The following is a 5,938-nucleotide window of genomic DNA, read 5'->3' as shown; positions in this document are numbered from 1 at the left end:
GCTCCTGTTTGTTTGCCAAGAAACTCCCTTGCAATGGTACCACCCACACTGCACAGTAGCAAAATATTCTTGAAAAGATGAGAGGGTTAATCCAGTTAATTTCAGAACAGGGTTCAAGCAACATTGGTCATAAAGGAAAATGTAAAACCCATTTTCCTACTGGCCTCCATTTAAAGTAATAAACAAAATTCCTGGAGGGGGTGGATGGGAATCTATCAACATTCTTGAGTGAAGACTTGTCTAGAGAAGCATTACTCTATCACGTTACCATTCCATTGAGGATAAGGCCTAATCTATCTATCCATTTCTGTTTATCATCTATCTATCATATGAAAGTGAAAGTGAAAGTTGCTCAGTTCTGTCTGACTCTTTGTGCCCCATGAACTACACAGTCCATGGAGTTTTCCAGGCCAGAATACTGGAGTGGGTCGATTTTCCCTTCTCCAGGGAATCTTTCCAACCCAGGGATCAAACCCAGCTCTCCTGCATTGCAGGCAGATTCTTTACCAGCTGAGCTACCAGGGAAGCCCTTTTGTCTATTATATCTGTCATCTATCACCTCTCTATGCTACGTGTGCTGTGCTAATTCGGTAAGTGTTGTCTGACTCTTTTGTGACTCCATGGACTATAACCGACCAGGATCCTTTGTCTGTGAGATTCTCCAGGCAAGAATACTGGAGTGAGTTACTGAGAGAGTCATTTCCTAGGGAGGTTGATAAGAGGTCTAGGGGTCCCCAAGGAGAGAGGGGTCTGGAATTCTCAAGGAGGAAGAAAGGACAAACTTTTTTCCCTCTACATGACAGAGGTTTGTGACACTGTACAGGAGACAGGGATCAAGACCATCCCCCTGGAAAAGAAATGCAAAAAAGCAAAATGGCTGTCTGAGGAGGCCTTACAAATAGCTGTAAAAAGAAGAGAAGTGAAAAGCAAAGGAGAAAAGGAAAGATATAAGCATCTGAATGCAGAGTTCCAAAGAATAGCAAGGAGAGATAAGAAAGCTTTCCTCAGCGATCAATGCAAAAAAATAGAGGAAAACAACAGAATGGGAAAGACTAGAGATCTCTTCAAGAAAATTAGAGATACCCAGGGAACATTTCATGCAAAGATGGGCTTGATAAAGGACAGAAATGGTATGGACCTAACAGAAGCAGAAGATATTAAGAAGAGGTGGCAAGAATACACAGAAGAACAGTACAAAAAAGATCTTCATGACCCAGATAATCACAATGGTGTGATCACTGACCTAGAGCCAGACATCCTGGAATGTGAAGTCAAGTGGGCCTTAGAAAGCATCACTACGAACAAAGCTAGTGGAGGTGATGGAATTCCAGTTGAGCTATTTCAAATCCTGAAAGATGATGCTGTGAAAGTGCTGCACTTAATATGCCAGCAAATTTGGAAAACTCAGCAGTGGCCACAGGACTGGAAACGGTCAGTTTTCATTCCAATCCCAAAGAAAGGCAATGCCAAAGAATGCTCAAACTACCACACAATTGCACTCATCTCACACGCTAGCAAAGTGATGCTCAAAATCCTCCAAGCCAGGCTTCGGCAATATGTAAACTGTGAACTTCCTGATGTTCAAGCTGGTTTTAGAAAAGGCAGAGGAACCAGAGATCAAATTGCCAACATCCACTGGATCATCAAAAAAGCAAGAGATCCAGAAAAGCATCTATTTCTGCTTTATTGACTATGACAAAGCCTTTGACTGTGCGGATCACAACAAACAGTGGAAAATTCTTCAAGAGATGGGAATACCAGACTACCTGACCTGCCTCTTGAGAAAATTATATGCACATCAGGAAGCAACAGTTAGAACTGGACATGGAACAACAGACTGGTTCCAAATAGAAAAAGGAGTTCGTCAAGGCTGTATATTATCACCCTGCTTATTTAATTTCTATGCAGAGTACATCATGAGAAACGCTGGACTGGAAGAAACACAAGCTGGAATCAAGATTGCCGGGAGAAATATCAAGAACCTCAGATATGCAGATGACACCACCCTTATGGCAGAAAGTGAAGAGGAACTCAAAAGCCTCTTGATGAGAGTAAAAGAGGAGAGTGAAAAAGTTGGCTTAAAGCTCAACATTCAGAAAACAAAGATCATGGCATCCCGTCCCATCACTTCATGGGAAGTAGATGGGGAAACAGTGGAAACAGTGTCAGACTTTATTTTTCTGGGCTCCAAAATCACTGCAGATGGTGACTGCAGCCATGAAATTAAAAGATGCTTACTCCTTGGAAGGAACGTTATGACTAACCTAGATAGCATATTCAAAAGCAGAGACATTACTTTGCCAACAAAGGTTCGTCTAGTCAAGGCTATGGTTTTTCTTGTGGTCATGTATGGATGTGAGAGTTGGACTGTGAAGAAGGCTGAATGCGGAAGAATTGATGCTTTTGAACTGTGGTGTTGGAGAAGACTCCTGAGAGTCCCTTGGACTGCAAGGAGATCAACCAGCCCATTCTGAAGGAGATCAGCCCTGGGATTTCTTTGGAAGGAATGATGCTAAAGCTGAAACTCCAGTACTTTGGCCACCTCATGTGAAGAGTTGACTCATTGGAAAAGACTCTGATGCTGGGAGGGATTGGGGGCAGGAGGAGAAGGGGACGACAGAGGATGAGATGGCTGGATGGCATCACTGACTCGATGGACGTGAGTCTGAGTGAACTCTGGGAGTTGGTGATGGACAGGGAGGCCTGGCGTGCTGCAATTCATGGGGTCTCAAAGAGTCGGACACGACTGAGGGACTGAACTGAAATCATCCCATACCTATGACTTTAAAACAATTGAGAGGATTTTGGGGAATTACAGGCTACTGTCCCATTTGGATTCTGGGTTATGGGAAACTTTCCCAGCCTTTATATAAACTTACAGCTGAAACTCAGCAGGCCCAAACTGACAAACTGGTTTGGTCTCCAGATACTCAAAAGGCTTTTAAGGTTCTTCAGACTGCTCTCCTGCAAGCTCCCACTCTGAGCTTCCCCACAGGGTCAGAATTTAATTTGTCACTGAAAGAAAAGGTATGGCCTTGGGAGTTTTGATACAACTCCGAGGGCCTCACCAGCAACCTATTGCTTATCTAAGCAGAGAATTAGTTGTAATTTCACGTGGGTAGCCCTACTGCTTAAGAGTAATTGGGGCAGCGGCTTTATTAGCACCTGAAGCTTTAAAAATGATTAATGGATAAAACCTTACTGTACTGACTTCCTATGATGTGAGCGGAGTCTTAAATTCTAAGGTTAATATTTGGATGACAGACAGTAGGCTTCTTAAATATCAGTTGTTGTTGTTAGAAGGACCAGTAACTAAGCTTAAAGTTTGTGGAAATTTAAATCCTGCCACTTTCCTTCCTGAGAAGGAAAATGAAACATCTGATCACGATTGTTCCCAATTTCTAACTTTAAACTATGCAGCTTGGGAAGTTCTAATGGATAGCCCATTAGACAATCCTGACATGGAAATATTTACAGATGGCAGTGCTTTTGTTCAGGATGGAAAGCATAAAGCAGGTTACGCCGTGGTGACTGCTGAACAGATTTTAGAAGCAAAATCTCTCCCCCAGGGAACCAGTGCTCAGTTAGCAGAGCTTGTGGCTCTGACCCGAGCTCTAGAGTTAAGAAAAGGGTCGTGGGTAAGTATCTACACAGATTCTAAGTATGTTTATTTGACTTTACATGCTCATGCTACAATATGGAAAGAAAGACAGTTTAGAACAACAACAGGAGAACCTATTAAACATTTCAGAGAGATCGAGAGACTTTTAACTGCTATATATTGTCCTAAAGAAGTAGCAGTTATGCATTGCAAAGGGCACAGCAGGGATGGAAGTAAAGTAGCCGAAGGTAATCAGTTGGCTGACTGTCAAGCCAGAAAAGTGGCACTTTATGAAACCCCTTCACTGCAGACGCCTTTGATCTGGACAGGTCCTGTGGAACAGGGAAAACTACAGTATACTGAGGAAGAATTAGAAAAATATGAGAAAAGAGGAGCAAAGATTACTGACAAAGGGTGGTCACAGTCCGAGGATGGATGACTAATAATCCCTGAAAATGCTCAGTGGAAAATTCTTAAAGGTTTACACCAGAGTTTTCATTTGGGTGCAGAGAGTACTTACCAGATGGCTTCTCATTTGTTTGAAGGTAAAAATGTAATGAAAACTTTAAAGAACATTATCAAAAGGTGTGAGGTTTGTCAGAAAAATAACCCAAAGACTGAAAAGCTAGCAAAATCTGGATTACAACTAAGTGGAAAGTATCCTGGAGAGGACTGGGAAATTGATTTTACTCATATGCCAAAAGCTAATGGGTATTCTTGCTTACAAGTTTGGGTGGATACTTTTTTCTGGATGGATTGAGGCTTTTCCCTGTCGTAGTGAACAGGCTAAGGAGGTTATAAAGATTTTAATCCATGAAATTATCCCCAGGTTTGGGCTGCCACGGAGCCTTAAGAGTGACAATGGCTCCACCTTTAAAGCTGCTGTAACTCAGGAGGTACTCTTTCTGCCTCCTTCTGATGCCTATATCAGAAGCTTTCTCTATCTCCTTTATACTTTAATAAAACTTATTACACTAAAGCTCTGAGCGATCAAGTCTCATCTCTGGCCCCGAATTGAATTCTTCTCCTCCAGAGGCCAAGAATCCCAGCGTTTTTTCGTGGTTCAGCAACAACCTTTCATTACCATTCCCTTCTCCAGGGGGTTTCTCAACCCAAGGATCAAACCCGTGTCTCTTATGTCTCCTGCATTGGTAGGCAGTTTCTTTACCTTTAGCGCCACCTTGAAGTCCATCATCTCTCTATGTCTATTTATTTATCTATTTTCTGTTTATCATCTATTGTATCTATCATCTATATTACCTGTCTCCAATTCTATATCTATCTATTAATATCTATCTGATATTCATCTATCTATATCTAACTATACCCAATCTATACCATGCAGTATTTGGGCATGTAATACATAATAGACATCTACCTAATGATTTTTATTTTTATTGAAGTATAGTTGACTTTATATTTAAGTCAATAATATTAGCTTCAGGTATATAACATGGTGATACAGTATTTTTTACTGTCTATATTTTAGTAAGCAGAAGACATTCTTAAGCAAGACAGGAGACCTAGAAACTATAAAGGAAAAGATAAGGAAATTTCACTACAAAAAAATGTAAAGAACCACCCTTATGAAAGGTAAAAGACATGAGAGCTTGGTAAAAACATCTGCAATACACAGAGGATTACATCATTTATTTAAAGAGCTCCTGTACATTGTTAGAAAAAGGGGTGCACTGTAAATCAACTATACTTCAACTTAAAAAAGGATGCCTAACCCAACAGAACAAACAAATAATATGAATGAGCAAGTCACAGAAAAGGAAACTTTATTTTAAAAGGAAGAGCTGAAAACAACGAACACACAAAGACAGTAAGAGAGCAAAATGTCAGTTTCACCCACCAGAGTGGCAAACGTTCAAAAGGACGACTACATCCAGGCTGATGGTCACGTGGGAGTCGGGTTTTCTCAGAGACAGTGAGAGTTGCTGCTACCACCAGCCTGTATATGTTAACATTAAGATGACACATTCTCTTTTACCCTACAATCCCAATTTCAGAATCTCTTATACCAATAAAGGATTAACAGTGAAGATAGTTTAAGTAATATTTGCCTACTTATAGGTCTATGATAAGCAACTCAAGAGAGACTAGCATAGATCTTTTCCCAAAGAGATCCTATTTGGGAAAATAAGGGAAACACAGTGGATGGAGCCGAATTTTCCAGACTTAGGGAAGCCCTGAAAGAGCAGTAGGATGCCTCTGCATCAGCTCTAGGCCGATTTTATCACTTATGATTTTATTACCCATTATTTTTTTTATGACCGAATACACCCAAATTATAATTAGAGCCTGGAGGGTGACTCTTAATTATAGGCCATG

This window comes from Bos mutus, chromosome 8 (assembly GCF_027580195.1).
Source record: "Bos mutus isolate GX-2022 chromosome 8, NWIPB_WYAK_1.1, whole genome shotgun sequence".
NCBI classification, from domain to species: Eukaryota; Metazoa; Chordata; class Mammalia; order Artiodactyla; family Bovidae; genus Bos; species Bos mutus.
The sequence above is the reverse complement of the archived record's forward strand: the minus strand, read 5'-3'. Positions refer to the sequence as shown.